Consider the following 17358-nt stretch of genomic DNA (forward strand, 5'->3'; position numbering starts at 1 on the left):
GAAATGGAAGAGAAAAAGTAAAATGCAGAACAAAACATAAAACCATATAAAATATTCCATTTTTATACTCCCGCTTTAGCAGCAGTCAAAGGTAACATGCTAATTGGCACAAAAATGGCATCATGAGAAAACACAAGGATGATCTATGTGATCCACTTACTAATACAAATTGTTTATCATCTTATTAAAGCTTACTATTTTGGAGGTAAATTATTCTGAAAGTAAAGTGTACAAAAACTCACGAAAGCCATGTTATTATGGGCTCTGAATGGAGAACTGCAAGTTAAGTTCAGCCCTGTTCAAGTGGAGTTCAGGGTGCACTGGGGGTTTTTTGGTTAGGAAAGAGACTCTACACAGTTGCATTATCTTTGCTTCCCTCCTCCCAAGTAACTTCTGAACTCATTGTCCTATTTCAACCCAACCTGAAATTCCAAAGATAACTATGTTTCTATTTAATCCATGAGAATGGAGAGTGGAAGGAGAGCGGGGACAAGGTTAGTGTCTCTCTGCCAAGGGGAAGCACAGTTTGGCTCCCTCACCCTCTGTTTGGCCGGCCAGGCAGCATGCACCTTGCCCTGCGGCTTCCCTGCACCTAGGGGATGATGTCACATGGGAAGGGAGAGAAATTAATTCAGTTCAGAGATTAAGAAACAAAAGTATTAGATCTCATTAGCTCTGCTGCTCTTGGAACAACAACCCCTCCTCCTCCCTGCCACCACTATGTCAGCCAGCTTTCCTTTCAATATATAATAATATTAATCCTTTATAGTTCTCAGTGCTATCTGGCAAGTCCTGAAGTCTCTGATACAGAGGATCAGTTTGTGATTTTTTTTTTCACTCTTGCTCTGATAAAGAGTTGTTCACTTAAGTAGTCTCATTAACCCCACTATTCATGTAAGCCACCTGCTGTTTGCTTGAGCAAAGAATGCATAAAAGTGAGCAAGGGCTTTGGGAAAAGTAAAATTTCTACTTATACAGTTCACACGCCCAGCGCTGCATATATTGTTAACAATGGCACTACAAACACTTCCCATAAAAGAACATTTGGGACCAGATCCTTAGCTTTTTAACTCAATAAGAGTCTGATTTCAACAGAATTTTGGATCAGGGCCATAAAAAGCAAACTACTTATAGAATCTAGCCTTTTAGAAATTGAACGACTGCTAGTAGGTGTATCACCAACCTTCAGTATTTTAACACCACACCCTGACATATGCGATTATTCATTATTCTGTGGGAAAAAGACCTTTATATGTAAATCCTGGGAATACAGCAGATTAAAATCAGGTAGTGTACTTAAACACATTTGTAATAATTAATAAAAAATTACAAACAGGTGAGAGAGGATAACTGCCTCTGAAACATTTATTCTACTAGTAATTTTATTACCATTGAATTCTTGCCAGCCAGGAAACACCTAGAGGCTCATGTTTCACACCCAGTATTGCAGAGGTGAAAAGGTAGAACATTCTGCCTTAACAAGTATGCAAAGAGCAACTTCAAGCGGAAACAAGTTTAGCACCCAGCTCTTACTGGCTCAGCCACAGAGAAACTCCCAACAATAACTCGCCTGGCTGCGCAGCTTCTGCGAGACTGGGAGCTCCTGCTTTGGATCTTGGCTGCAGGGAGGCATGCGGTGTGCACGCACACTCCCCAGATCCACTTGCCCTGTGAAGTTTTTTACTAACTGGCTACTTTTTCTACCTGACTTCCTGCTATAAAAAACACAAAAGAGCATATCAGGAGTTCATATTTAAAGAGAGTTAGCTAAAGAGCTACATTATAATCATGCAGGATACAAACTACGTCTTTTCTAAACCATCAACAAAACATTGTAGTGGAATAATTATTCATCTCTTAAAGAATAAATCCTTCTGTTGTAATATACTATACAACCCAGAGGCACAGTGATGTCTCCAGACGAGAGTAATTCTCACTATCCTTATCAAAAATGACAGTTGCTCCTTTGAAGCAGATTGCCATAGTAAGACACTAGCTGAAAAGCCAGTTTTGTTCTGTCACGATAGGAACCTATCCCAACTCTGCATACGCTAACATTTTCCTTCTGTGAAAGCAAACAGAATAAATCTTTTTCCATTTCTCCCTGAGACTTGTACTTCTGTTCATTGTGTGTGAAGTTGACTGGAAATCTAGATACTCAGAGCAGACAAGCTTGATTTAAACAAAGGGAGCTCTGAAATATTCACTCAGCTTCAGCCAGATCCCTCCTTCACCTGCAACTATAGGGTCTTAGACATGCCTTTATTTAATATCCAGAACTATCTCTATTTAGGAGTTCCAAATAAGCATGTGTTAGATATTTGTTCATTAATGTTGATACATGTATTCCCTCAGTACATGTTCTGCAATGGTGATAGAAAAAAAATGTGTCCCAATAAACTCATTAAATGACACTCAAAATATTTTTGTACTGTGCCTGACATCATCTCTGCCATAAGGAACAATTGGGGTTTGGGTTTTGCTTTTTAAATACAAGGCCAAAGCATTGGCTTTAATGCAGATAAAAATATTGGCACCAGTATTGACATTACTGCAGCTAGTACCACGTAATCCTCCTGCCCAGACTACTGGCACCAGTGCAAGTAGATACACCTTGAAAGGAACTGGTTACAGACTGAAGTCTGTCCGATTTGGCCCAGGAAGAGCAAGGTTTAAAATAAGCACTAGCAAAATGGTATTTTGAATGCCAGTCTGCATCATCTAGCTCTGCAAACTGCTCTTGTATTCTTTCCCTGGGCAAAATGAAAAAGTGGAAAATGAACATGCTCTTGGGTATGATATATTCTCATAATGATCACAGTCAAAGCATAGAAACTCGACACAGTTAACAGGGAGAAGGAAAGACTTCTATTAAACCTATGGTAGTATGGAAAAAAAACAGGTTTTGGGCACACAAACCTCTCAAGATAGAAATAGAAGCTTTATATTTACATTATGCTTGCAATTGTTCAGGCAGAGACTGGGAGCAATACCATGCTGCCAAGGTGACCAGCAATACCACAGTGACCATATCCCTGTAGTAATCCGAGGGCTCAGTCACTCTTCAGAAAGGCTTAATGAATCACACACAATTATGAATTAACAAAAGTAAATAAATAAATGAACCTATTCACAAATAATTCATAGAATAGGGAAAGACAAACTAATAAGATGCTCTGTAAGCTATATATTTGGGTGGGAGAGAGAGACTTCATCTAGCTGCCTGTGTGTATTTATTACATCACTCCAATTTAATTTGCACCAGGAAAATAGGAGGAGTCTTATCCCCTATCATCTTGCACATGATGAGATCATTTTCATCTGCGCAAAGCGAACATGGGGTCTTACTCCATCAGAATTCTGCATTCCCATTTAAGCATTTTACATCTACCACACACTGGTCTAACTGACCAGACATATTATCACCTCAGGCGTATTGTCAGCCTGTGTATGGAGCTAGCCATGATTAGCTAAAAGATATAGTTGAAATTATTTTTATAAATAGAAAATGCGTAGCAGGGGTGTGGAGGGAGAATGGTGGCTTATGATAATAAAGACAGTTTAGTAATATATATATATACACATATATATATAGGGAGAATTTATACTTTGTTATAATTTGTTAGCACCCTGGACACATCATTTTTCATCATGTACTTTGAATGAGAGAAAGATACACTTTATAAGAATCCTCCATGCTTATATTATAGCATCATTCTCTCTTAATAGCCTTCTGGCTATCCACATGCTTCATAGTAGAAATTATCTGCCAAAATCACTTAATGTTGAAGATATCATGGGACTGCAGGAAAAAGTCCACATTATAGTTTGTCTTCATTTCTTCTTCAATTTCTTTATTTTTCCATCAATCACAATAGTTGATTCCTTAATAGTGCCCTTGAGAATCCCTACCAAGAAGGCAGAAAGTCCACAGACTCTCTCTCAGTCAGATGTTTCAAGCATACTCTGAGGATCTTGTAAATCTTCTCTAATACAGAATGGATCATTCAGGTCTCAAAATGTTTAATATAATCTCTCCTCCAGTCAGCCTAAGGGACCACAATCCTCAGGGCTGCAGCCCTTCCCCTAATTTTCTGAGGTTTTGAAAATGTCAAGGCTAATCTTAGATTCACATAGGGGTTTTTTAAATAAGTTGCTTGACCTTTGTGTTTCACAGATATTCTGACTGATGCAAACCAATTAAAAGGAAAGTTTGTCACCATTTTTTTTTTTTCCTTGGGACATTCATGGTCTTTCCTGCTATTGTCATCCAGAAGCAGCTTTTAAGACTTGTAAAAAACTATAGCTATTGCTGATCTGACCTCAAACCATTCGGCAGCTACAGATTATCTGTAGCTACAGCAGCTACAAGTTCCCTACTGGCTGCATGCTGGCAGAGGAAATTTCTTCTCCTACAAGGATTGCCACAATAATAGATCAGTAGTAAGAATAATACCTGGTTCCTGTGAAATGATTTTTATTAACTACTTTCATGCAGTTTTACAAAGGTGAGGAAATATTACTGCCATTTTCAAGGGGAAAACTCAAGCACCAGGCAATGCTACATGTTCAAGGTCATCCAGTAGGTGAAGGGCAGAGCTGGAAATACAGATGTGGTTTTCTAAGGCCACGCATAGGACACTAACCTTATTAACATGAGTCAGTATTGTTCAGCAGATTAACCAATCAATCAAATACTTTTTTCCACCTTCCATTTTAATACTGCCTCTGACACCTAGTCCCTCTAATAGCATTCGTTAAGCCGCTGAAGAGGAATCATTCTAAACAGGCTAATGTCAAGGGGTTTTTATCCACACATGCGATTTGGGCTTTCATAATGTGCTTCCTGAGTCTTATACTTCCACAAGGATACACATATTTAATAACTGATTTTTTTAACTGTGTAACTTGTGTGACAATTCCTGATTGATGCAAATCTGTAGATTTGCACCCATAACAGAATTTAAGGTGCAAAACCAAGTCTTCTACCTTTCCATATTTAAATATGCATAAACAGAACTATCCTTCAGAAATATGAACTAAAATGATGCCAGATAATACATGCTACTTGCCCATAAGCCTCTAGAACTCCATCTTATTTTAAATTGCCATTCAAGTATCCTAAAATACGAGCAAACATTCACAGACCACATTATGAATAAAATAATTCAGCTAAATTTGCCAGGAGGTTGGGCAAATTATCTCATTGACCCAAGACCGAAAACTGGTCTTCTATTTGCTTATTCTGGATGAAAACCAGTCAGTTGCATCTACAAAGAATACAAATAAATTTTTCAAGCATTTCACATTATTAAGGCCTGAGCAGGGTCTTTCAATAATTTTCAGTGTCACTTCGATATTCTTCTGTCACACCACTGCATTCTGGCAATGCATACTTGTGCACATGGAGCGTATGTGAGTCAGCAAAGCATTTCCCTAGATTTCAGTGCAAGCAGACTTTGATGGAGACACACCCTTGATTATGCATCCAGCAGCTGTGATACTGTCACGCCACTGATCCTTAGGAAGCATGTCTGCAACATGTTATGAATTCTAGGAAGGACCACGCATGAGATTTTTCCCTTTTCAGGTGCCTTGCTACAACAGGCAGAAGGCAGAAAGATAAGGCCTACTGGAAGACAATCTATAATTTTGCCCAGCATTCACGCTACAAACGTTATATGGAGATGATGGGATAAAGACTCTCTCAATAAGAACAACTTTCCTACTCAAAGGTGTAAGAACACCACTAATATTTCCTGAAACCCTTATCAACTTTTCTCATTATCGTCCCTACTCTGATGTCATTACTGAGCTTGAAAGCTGAGTGTCCTTCTACCAACAGCATTTCTAACATGGCCATTACTGTAGTATTTCCAGATATTAGGTAAGGTTTGGATCTTTCCTTACATTTCTTGGTTGTATATGATAGAACTGATGGACTGACTATAGGAAGCCTTGCAGCTATTTTCTCTTAACAAACATATCTTGGGACACATTATTTTATATGGGTATATCCCCTTGATTTCCTATTCTTAACATTTTTGGTCGATTTACTCAAGAAGTAGCAGGTAACCTCCCAAAATTTCAAATATAGTTTCTCCCATTTATTAGAAAGATTGTAAATACAAATACAGAAATAAAAACCTATGTGAAAAGCATAGACTGTGAAAGGGGAAGTATCTTTAGCAGGAGTAGATTTTGCAAGTGTTCCTAATTTTATTACATTACGGCCAAAGTTACTAAGCCATCATTCTGCAAAGGTGTAACACCTAGTGTGAGTGCCATGGAGAACTGTGAAGTTTCTTCATACAGTACAGCACCATTACAGAAACACCTGTGTTAAAAATAACTTCAAGCTTATCTACTCTGAAGTATTCCTTAACCTTTAAAATGTTTCCTTTCTTACCTGATGCTTTAATGCTTGCATTATGTTCCAGACCAGAGCTGTGACAGCAAAAGCGTAATCTTTTTCTATCATGTTCTTCTGACAAAGGAGAGTACTTCTCTTTAGCAAAAAAATAATTGCATCTACAGTTGTAATAAACACATGCAGAAGTGTGGCAAGTTGGGATGAAAAAATCCACAGTGCAACATCTATTCATTTTGTGTCTGCCTCCCTGTCCTCACCTAAGGTATGACTGCCATGACCTTCTCCCACAAGTGGCACCACGTTTGTCTGTAGAAGTATAGCCCTGGGCTGCGGAGGCTTATCCTTCTCTACGGCACCCACTTCCAACCCCAGTTTCCTGCAACACTGCTGGGGTGGAATAGTAAGCCTAACACATGTGCTAGCATGCACATGAATTGCTTCTAAAGAGAGAAGTGTTTCCCAAGAGGGGTGAGGAAGAGTGTGACAGAATTGAGCTGAATAAACTGAAAAATATCTGACCTTCAAACAGGTCCTTCGTGACCAGAACAGACCCACTCTATCTGCTACAGCTCATGCAGGAGCACAAAAGAACAAGATTCTCCTTTCAGTGGTCTTCATGAGAGATTCCTCTTTTGGCACGGAACTGTTGACCAGCAAAACTCATACCTCTGACTTTTACATAGCCTTTTTCACCCAACTCCATATGGCAGACACTTGAAAGGTAAAAGAAGCGAAGAGTGTTGGCAGAATGGAGTCCTTCCACCTATTCACAGCTGCAAAATGCAATGAGTTAGGGACAAGTAAGGCACCAGGCTGAGGTAGCTTGAGAACCACAAAGCTTTTTACTTTTCACCCTTGTCCTGGTGGTTGTTAATGCAGAGTAGAGACTGTCCTACAAAAGGTTTTCTTTGTGTGTAATACATTTCTTTGCAGAATCAATAACATCTCAGACCAAAGAAAAACCACGAACACTCTACTTCCTAGGAATAGCACGTTCTTGACTCTCATTCACTACTTTATCCGCCAGCTGTTTTAACTGATTAGTCAAAGGCACACTCCTTGTTGACATCAAATGTGTGGCAAAAACAAGTGTATAAATGAATAATTATTTCCAACACTTGCAATGAGATTAAGCGCTTATTGGATTAGGAAAATAACAGGATTTAATGGGGTCATTTATGCTGCAACTCTAGTATAAAAATGTACAGTGCATGCATACATATCAGATTACTATCTCCACAGTCCATCTAGATATAACCAGTTAAATATTTTATCTATCCACCACTAATACATTTCTGATCTCTTCCTTTTTAATACACTACAGGTGAGTGTCCTTGGGCATCTCTGCAGTGAACACGTGACACAGTTGTTATTGCCATTAGTGAACAAGCATTTTTCAGTATGAGCTAATTTTGGTATCAGAACTTTCCTACATCTGGGGAGCTGCCTTTTAAGCCTCAGGCACATACAACAAATGCCTTTCTCACTGCTTCTCCCTCTTTATGTCGCTGGAGTCATCACAAGCTCTTCCAGTTTTCATTACAGTGTCCCTACAGCTTCCCAGGAAGAAGAAAGGAAGAGGAAAGGATGATTTGGTGAACCCACATATATACCATTGTATTGGTTGAGTTTGGCAAGGTTTTGGTGGCAGGAGGGCTGTAGGAGTGACCTATATGAGAAGTCTGGGGACTGCCCCATGCTGCTCCACTGAGCTCCCCCACGGACACGCCACAGGACACATCTGAGCCCATCAGGCGAGTCTGTGGTGCCTCTGTGAAAACATACTTTGGAAAAGGGTAGAAAACACTGGACAGGAAGAGGAGGAGGGGAAAAAAAAAAAAAATGTGAGAAACAACAGAGGAAACACCAAGGTCAGTGGATGAGGAAGAGGTTCTTCAGGTACCAGAGCAGATACTCCCCAGCAGCCTGAGGAGAGGACCACAGCAGAGTGGATGGAAATTCTTGAAGGAACTGCAGGACATGGAGAGACCCCACATTGGAATAGTTTTTTTCCTGAAGGATTGCAGCCTATGGAGAGGACCCACACTGGAGCAGGGGAAAAGTGTGAGGAGGAAAGAGCAGCAGAGAGAAACTACTATGTGTTGACAGGAACCTGCATTCCCCATCCTCCCCACAACACTCAGTGGGACAGTGAGAGGAGTCAGGAATGAAGGAGTGAAATTGAGCCTGGGAAAGGGGGAAGGAAGGAAAGGTGTTGTTTCAATGTTTGTATTCTTATTCCTCACTATCCAAATCTATTTAAACTGGCAATAAATTAATTTTCCCAAGTCGAGTCTATTTTGCCAGTGATGGTAACTGGTAAGTGATCTCCCTGTCCCTACCCCAACTCACAAGCTTTCTCATTCTTTTTTTTTTTTTTTTATTTATTTCCTCCCCATGTCCTGCTGAGGGGGAGTGCAGCTGGGTATCCATTTGGCTGTTAGCCACGACTAACCCATCACACCACTTGCAAATTCTAGATTGATTTTTTCAGATGCTATGATCTACAGATGGCTTCGTGGTGTAGCATGCATCTTTGTTTTCCAGACTAATTTGAAAAAGAATGATCCTGAGTATCTATTCCTTACTGGTAAGATCAGTATGAACATCTGAATGGTGGAATAATAAGCTTCTTTTTTCAGTCTAGATTGCAGAGCAATGAACTTCTGGAAGCCACCCTGATCTGGAGTTGATCAGGAGAATCAAAAGCTAGATGATGCTGGAAATTGTAGGAGGATCAGAATAGAAAGAGTTGTCCACAAAAAAAAAAAGTCTTTCTGAATCCCAAAGAATACTCAGAAGTGTAGAAGCAATCAACTAAGACATGAAATACTCATAAGTATTTATCTATTTTGCATATCTTTTGACTTGTCTAAACTGAAGGAAGCTTGGTTTACATGCCATCTGCACTCTGCCTTCTGTATGCTTAATCTGCTATCTGTCCTTTAAAAAGATGTACCTGGCTGCTTAAATTCCTGGAAAACAAGCACTAGCATTGGCTCTAAGACCCTCCTTATAAGTGACAGAAACCCAGCCTTTTTTTCTAGAATAAAGCTCAATTAAACAGTCAGTAAGTAAAGTTGTGTGTTTGCTGGTGCATCCTTTCACTGGACATTCAGACAAAATGAAAAATGTTGAGCAAATCTAAGATTTTTTAACAACTTTTTTAACTGCACAAAACATTTAACTTAACCTGAAACAGAAATTTCACTGTGTTTTGAAAGTTTCTTTACTTTTTTAAAATACATTTAAAGGCAAACTGAACATGTATAGTGTTTTCAAACCAGAAAATGATACTATTTATTTTAAAGTATTGCAATAAAAAAAATTAGACTATGTTTTCTAATTTATTTTCAGGAGTTTAAGGTTGGGTTTTGGTTGGTTTTGACAAGTAACTTGATAAAATGAAATCAAATTCTCAGAGTTGTTTGGTATTGCTGAACCTACCTTTTTTATGTATAAGAAAAATACATACACTGTATCAGATGAAGAATATTGACAGACTCTACCTGGAGCCAGACACACTTCACCTGGAGTGTTAAAGCTCTGGAGCCGCCACAAGGGAAAAGTCTGGGGAAGGTTGAGGGATGGATCAGTGCTTCTTATTGATCCCAGCAAAGTTGCTTAGTCTTTGAATACCAGACTAAGCTATAAAGCATCTAAAAAACCTAAATAAACAAAAGAACAAATATGCCCTTTGATGTCATTTTATTTAGGTAAAGCTTCCAACAAAGTAAAAAAGACTGTAGCTTATCTCCTTGGAAAGTGAATGTATAATTTAATTAATATTTCTCATATTTTTTTAAGTTTTGTGAACAAAGCAAAAAGCCTGGCCAAGAGAGCACAACAAACTGATCACCCCAAATCTGGATTCAACAGGTATAGTCAATATTAAAGAGCAACCATATTTTCACCAAAGCCATCTTCCCCTCTTATTGCTACAGATGACACACACCTCACATTTGAACTGTCGCACGCCCTGAGGCTGTGCGAATGCAACATGCAAAGACTAAACTCTGCTCACAAGTATATACTTAGCTTTAAGCAAAGGGATGATCTTATAACGTCTAGGAAATACTCTCACTCTGAGAGCTGAGCATGTATCTGAATACCTCACTGTAGGTTCCCAGCAAATTCCTGTCTCTTACTTGTTTAATAAGTATCACGTCCACATGGTTAGACTAACCCAAGAGGTGGTGAACAGGAGGTTCAACTCTCATTTGGCAGCCTAACTCTTTCACAGAGACGGTGTGAGCAGTTTTGAAGGCACAAAGTATGGCTGCCTTGGATCACCAGATGACTGCATTATTGCAAGGAAATGGGGGTGAAGGAAGAAAGAAGGATGCACACCCCTGCCCATACACAACCCCTACAACCTGCTGTCACATTTGAGGGAGGGAGGAAGACAGGCAGCAACACCTCTTAACAGCTCACAGCCAGAATGGCTGGAGGAGGAAGGAGGCAGCAGAGGTGGATCTGCTTCCATGTTTTAGCAAAGAAGAAAGGGAGAGTAACCTTGCCACAGCCTGCTTTATGTGGGACAGGGCAGGAAGGAACCTGGGAAAGCAGGACACTTGCTCTCCCAGCACCCATAAATCCAGCTGAAATCCTGACCTTCAAGGTGACAATCCTGCCCCTGAATCTGCCAAGGCTGGATCACTGCTGAACTAGGACATAAGCTTCTTTGGGCTAGGTCTATAGGCCTACTTACTTCTCATCTTATCCCTGTGGTGGGATTTACTGGAACTGACTGCAGTCAGTTCCACACCTCGTCTATGCTTGCAGTAACTGACTGGATCAAGCCCAACTACTTCTGAAAGCTTTCTGTCTTTCCTTACCCAAATATAAGAAGCTTCATTTTGTGGAAAGCCTAGCACTTTTCCTTTGTGATTTTGCTGGTAAAACATGGTGTTCATCACACAACACCATGGACCCTAAGTCAGTAGGGATATTTCCCTTATTTTCATGCACCTCTCTTGGATAAAGTGATATGAGGTATTCTGGCTATCAGTACATATTACAAAGCTATATAAAGCCCACAATCAGTTTTCCTTAGGAAAGGAATACAGTTATGGAAACCAGTCTTATACTGGTGGAAGGCAGAACTGCTACCAAGGCAGGGCTCTCAGGATCAAGTGAAGTCACCAAGGTGCCAAGGTTATGGACCAGCGCAGGATCTCCCATGTCCATGATGTAAAACACGTTCCCCCCCACCAGACTCTCCCACTGATAAACCCTCAACTCAGATTTGTAGACAAAGCCAGCCTTCTGCTCTTTGGTGAGTTTTCTTGAGGCCAAACCCGTAGCTGCTGGGTTTTCTTAAGAATGTTTTTTCTTCTCTTTTTTCTATAAGAACAGCGTCTTGGACTTTTTGGACTTGCTTAGGCACTCTGTATATAAAATAGATATGGATATGCTTGTCTGCTCACCCTGTTCATCCCCCAAAATCTCCCCACATTCACCTGGTCACTGACTGAATAAACTGACTTTATTTCCCCCATCTCAGGATCAAACCAGAAAGGGAATAGCTTATCTTATACTCTGTTCCATATCAACATACTGGATGACTATCTAAAAGAGGCATTGTGTTCTCAGTAGTGTGCAAATATTGGTTCAAATACTATACGTCTGTGATTTAATCCCAATACATTCTTTAGATTGTATTGTCAAATCCTTTCCCTTTTCCTTTTTAAAATCAGAAATACAAAATTTTATGATAGTGTGAATTGTTTTAACCAAGAAATTGGACTAAGGGACAGAAGTTGAGACATGCATAGTTGTGGTTTCTGCAACTAAACTACAGCCAGATTTGTCATAAAAATCCTTACATATCCAATGTTCAGTACGTCATGTTGTATGCTGTTTCAGTACACACACTCAAATAACAGGAAAGTAACATAACTTAAGGGGTTTATGCTCATTTTTAACCCTGTTCACATGTGCATTTGCTGTGCAAAGCTAGATGACAAAACTTTTATGAAAACTTGAGGTAAATTCACTATGTGCTATTCTACTTATATACTCACCACACAAACACATAGACATGCACATACACTCATTCCTATCTACATCGATAACCAAATCAGAAAATAAAACTGGTTTTCATGTTGTCTGTGCCTATTCACAGTGACGTTGCAAAGCTGGGACTTGAAAATACCTTCATTGCTTGCAGCTGTCTTACATACAAGGATTCCTGAGCTCAGTACAGAATTTCTACTTTCTTTACTCTTTTCCTATTTGAAGACCTCTTGTATATTTTCCTAGTTCTTTTCCCACTATCCTCTTTACTGAGCTCCTGACATCTGTCCTCTCCCAAATGTTTCCTACATTTTTAATCAGATCATCCATGCAGAGACATAGATGTGATCACATACTGCATTCCTCATCAGAGGTTTCCGAAGACATCACCATCACCCACACAGCAGTGTCTCCCTTTCCTAGAACATCTCCTCACAGATCACTACAGATGGGCCCAGTCTCAGGCTCCCTTTGAACACCTCTCTCCTTGCACACAACTCATACTTCTTTTCAAAAATGCTCTCTTCCCTTTGTGGATAAGGGATGCATTTATACTTACAGTAATCCATGTATATTTTGTGGCCAAAATTCACAAATATAACTTAAGTATCCAGGCTTGAAATGTCTAATCTCAAGGAAGCTGATTTAGATCAGAGCAGCCTCTCTGCTGAAAAGACATCACACTATCACTTCATTTCCTCTGCTGGCTTCCTGTTGAAGACAAGGTCATATGCATGATTTTAGCCTGTATTTTCAAATCCACATGTATGCCTAGTCTGAATTATGTGCGGAATTGCTTTGTCCTCTGCAAACGTGACACTTTGCATCAGCTACTCTCCAGATGTGAAAAAAGTGTCTCTGTGCAGAAACGTGTTAGTGCAGGAGACAGAACTTGGCCGGCAGCTGATGTGCATAGCTAGAAAGGAATTCACGTCCGGTATGCACAGGAGGACCACAGACTCATCACCTCAAACACAACATATATCCTACCACCTATTGCACAACATATATCCCACCATGTATCCCTAAGCAACACTTCACAAAATAGTCTGAAACAAAAGCAAGCCAGAAGATGGATGGACAAACAGGTACCTTTGCAAGTGTAAGTGGCAGACTAAAAACATGAATTGCTTTATTCACGAAGGGTAAAGCTTTAAAAAATATACCCAATCATTAGATTGCTTAAACTGGGGCTCAATATATTTGTCATGCATACACTTTCTCATGCAGATAGTGTCCATGCTGCCCACACACTGGCACATACCTATAGGTCAACCGCAAGTCAAACACATCAGTGTCACACTGAATGAATCCCCATCCCACTGTGGTCATTGAACATGCTTATTTATACACTGACTACTCCTGTGACTGAAAGCAGGTGGGATCTGGACAAAGATTTGCACAGTTCGCACCATTTACTTAAAACCTCTTATGCAGGTTTTAACTTGTGTCTTAATTCCTGTTTTCATATTCATTTTTCACTAGCTTGAACACGAGAGAAAAAAAATGAGTCAGTCAGTAAGAGTATGTTCCTTCGTAACTAGGAGCTCAGATTTCAGACACAGGATCTGCTTTGGCTTTTGTATAGCTCGAACAAATTTACATTAAGTGACAAGTGATGTCATACAGCTGAAGGACATAAATGTCAATATGTGATTTATGGTTTATATAGTCACAGACTCAAGAAAGAACTGTAGTAGGGAAACTGGAGTGATTATTTTTTCAGTACTCTGGAGAATCTTCAGCCCACATTTATCTCGGCAAGTGCTGCATATGCTCTGTGCTTTTCAGAATCAGGCCCCTATAGTCCTACTGCTGTAGGGACAGAAACACAACCTGAGCGGTCTCCTCCTTCAGATATGGGAAGATTTACTCAGAATGTTTGCGAACAAACTGTCTTGTAGATTTTCTGCCTTCAACAAATGTACAAAGCAACCTATCAGGATGTATAAATGAATTGCTTCTTATCAGCTGCGGGACTCTGTAGCACCCTTCGTGCATTTAGAGACTGGAAACTGTTTGTGTTACCAGTTAAGCCCACCACAACCAAATCAGCATAGTCAGAGCTGCAAGTTCAGAAACCATCATGAAAATTGAGGTTTGCCATTCATGCTGGGCTGCGTTACCTTTACGGTATCTTTTCTACCTACGTGTGTGAGGTGAGGTCTCCCTCAGCTCTTTGTAGCCTTTTCCACTCCAGCCGCCAGTTGCATCCTCACAGAGAGCAGTTTGTGAGGCCCATAAGAGAGGAAAACAGTGTGATGATCATGAGTCCCTCCACCTCTACGGGAAGGGGTGAACCTAAATGGAAAGTCTGTCTTTGGTGCCTATACAGTGTGTACAGTTCGTCCTTGAGATAAGACTTTAAATTATGACTAAGGATTCCCACTCGCACAAGTGCCTTCAGCTTCAGCCTTCCACACTAACAGCTGCCTGGTAGGCTGTTGCCCTTTGAGATCACCTCAGACAAATACACCAACATAAAACTGGTTTCTGCCCTGAGCCATATTAAAACAATTTCTCCAAACAATGATTTTGGCCAAACTCAATCTAAAAAAATGACCTTTTATTTTAAAGTGCATCCAGTACCTTCCTTAACGTAGCATCCAAAGCAGAGATGTGTTACAGAATGGGTTTTGAACAACTTTTTCTGACTTGTAAGTTAAATTAGCACTTTTAATACAACCAAAGTAGCAATGTGGCAGTGGAAACCCTGTATTTGTGCAGGGAAGGTAAGACTGGTAAGATAAAGTCCAAAAAATCCCCTAAATATCACCCATATGTAAAATGGTATAAAACTATAGTAAAAATACAGCTATTTAGGGAAACAGGACATTAGTATGACTGGATGCATAAAGAAAACTGATACACGTGCATATCAATATGATGTTTAACCTCTTGGAAATCAGTTAAATCAGCAGAGTGGCTGAAACTATTAACCTAAAACAAAGTGTTACTACTTCAAATGCACAAATAGCCAGATTCTGATAATAGAGCTGCTTCTCTGATCCAGAGTTTCTTGCCATACTCTATACTTCAGGGTTGCTTCAGCAAAGTGAACTGATACAGTGGGAATAGGAATGCTTAATCTCAAAGGCAGCTGTATTTTTAAATATATTTTTTAGCACTCCGTGATGTATTTGCCTGTGTCAGGAGACTTAAATATTTAAACAGGGTGACAAAGTTCATTTCAACCTCAATGACAGTCAAACCCCCTGACATCCCCCTTTTGTAATGTGAGCAGAATTTTCTTCGTAGAAATAGCCTACCTGAAAGGAGCAAAGAAAAAAAAATGTTCTAACTTTTAAAGCCCTGAAAGTCTTTGCAATGCCACTCTCACCTTTACCTCCTTAATTACCCCACCCATTCCCTGCTGATGGCCATTTATTTTCCAAACCAAGCTGCAAGCACGTTCACCGTGGAAAACCAGCTGCCCACCTTTTATCGCTTAACATCCCCGGGAGAGGAGGCTAGCAGCGATTCGGGACCTCCCAGGGGACCGGGCTTTTTTCAGTCTGATCTCAGGCCTAAACCCTCCCAGGGCAGCTCGGGCTGCCTCGTTCTTTCCCGAGCACGGCTTTCAGGTCTGCCGGAGGGGTGTGTCTGTCCTCCGGCAGACCCGGGGATGAGCAAGCGTCTTTAAAATGTGACAGAACGAGAAACGCGGATTTGTTTTCTCACCCGGCGCGGCCTCTGGGGTTTGGGCGGGCTCCGGGTCACCCCGCGCGGAGCCATCTTGTGGTCCGGCACCGCAACGGCAACCGGCGGGGCCCGGCCGGCGCCGCACCCTCCCGCTCGCCCCGGCACCCTCCCGCTCGCCCCGGCACCCTCCCGCTCGCCCCCGCACCCTCCCGCTCGCCCCCGCACCCTCCCGCTCGCCGTGCCCCCGCGCCTCTCCGGCCCCAGGAGACGTGATAATCCACCCCCCATCTTGGCTCTCCAGCGCCCGCACGCCTCTGTGCGCCCGCCGGGTGCTGGCCGCCGATCCCCCTGCACAGGCCGCTCTCAGACGTGCACTGTAATTTTGGCGACAGCCAGGGGCAACAGCAGCGCCGGTGCGAGTTGGCATTAGCTTTTCTAGCTGAAACACTGAGGGGAAGGCAGAGCAGTGTAGAAGGAAAAGCTTTTCCTTGGGTGGGAAACGATAATGGTTGACCTCAGGTGTGCGTGCTTGGCTCCTATTGAAGCACTGCCAGTGCCGGCCAGAGAGGAGAGGCATGACGGAGCTCTCACAAGCCCCATTCTTGCACCGTCCCTTATTTTGGCTTGCTCGTACCAGGCCCCCTCGCAGGGTTGAGCACTTCTGGCCATCCCAGCCACGCTGGGAGGAGGCTCCACACGGCTGAGGGCTGCGCAAGCAAGGGGAAAGCTGTTTGCCTTTCTGCCGCTGTCACAGGGCAAGGGAGGGATTAGTCTTGGCTTAGAAAAGACCATTCAGAGGAAAGGAAGAGGTATCTGTTAAGTGAAATATGGTTTAAACTGAATAACACGAGGGTATGAAAAAGGTAGTGTGTTTTGCATAGAGAGTTAGCAGCAACTGTGCTGACAAACAGGGGAAATAACACCTCAAGAATGGCTCCGTCACAAAGAGTTTAATCTGCTGCAAGGGCTTGACTTTTTTTTTTTTTTTTTTTGGTTTGGTTTGGTTTGGTTTTACCGGTAACAAGCGGTGGGTGCGTGGAGGGGCTGGGAGGAACGGGGCAGGAAGAGAAGCGCCTGGAGCTCTCTCTCCTCTTGCTGTTTCTCTCTGCTCGCAGCGGCAGCCAGCGTGCAAACCCCTGAGCAGTGTGCGGAAAGGAAACAGAAACCAACCCACTCCCAAGCACACCTGAGTGCTTGCAGCCCCATCCTTCACGTAGTGAATCAAAAAGCGTAAGGAAATGGGAAAATCGGGCTCTTCCAGAGCGTTGCAGTCCAGTGCCCTGCCAGACCTGTTCTTCCAGCACCTGGTGTAAAAGACGGCTCCC

This window comes from Tyto alba, unplaced genomic scaffold, assembly GCF_018691265.1.
Source record: "Tyto alba isolate M040663 unplaced genomic scaffold, T.alba_DEE_v4.0 Super-Scaffold_38, whole genome shotgun sequence".
In the NCBI taxonomy this organism is placed as follows: Eukaryota; Metazoa; Chordata; class Aves; order Strigiformes; family Tytonidae; genus Tyto; species Tyto alba.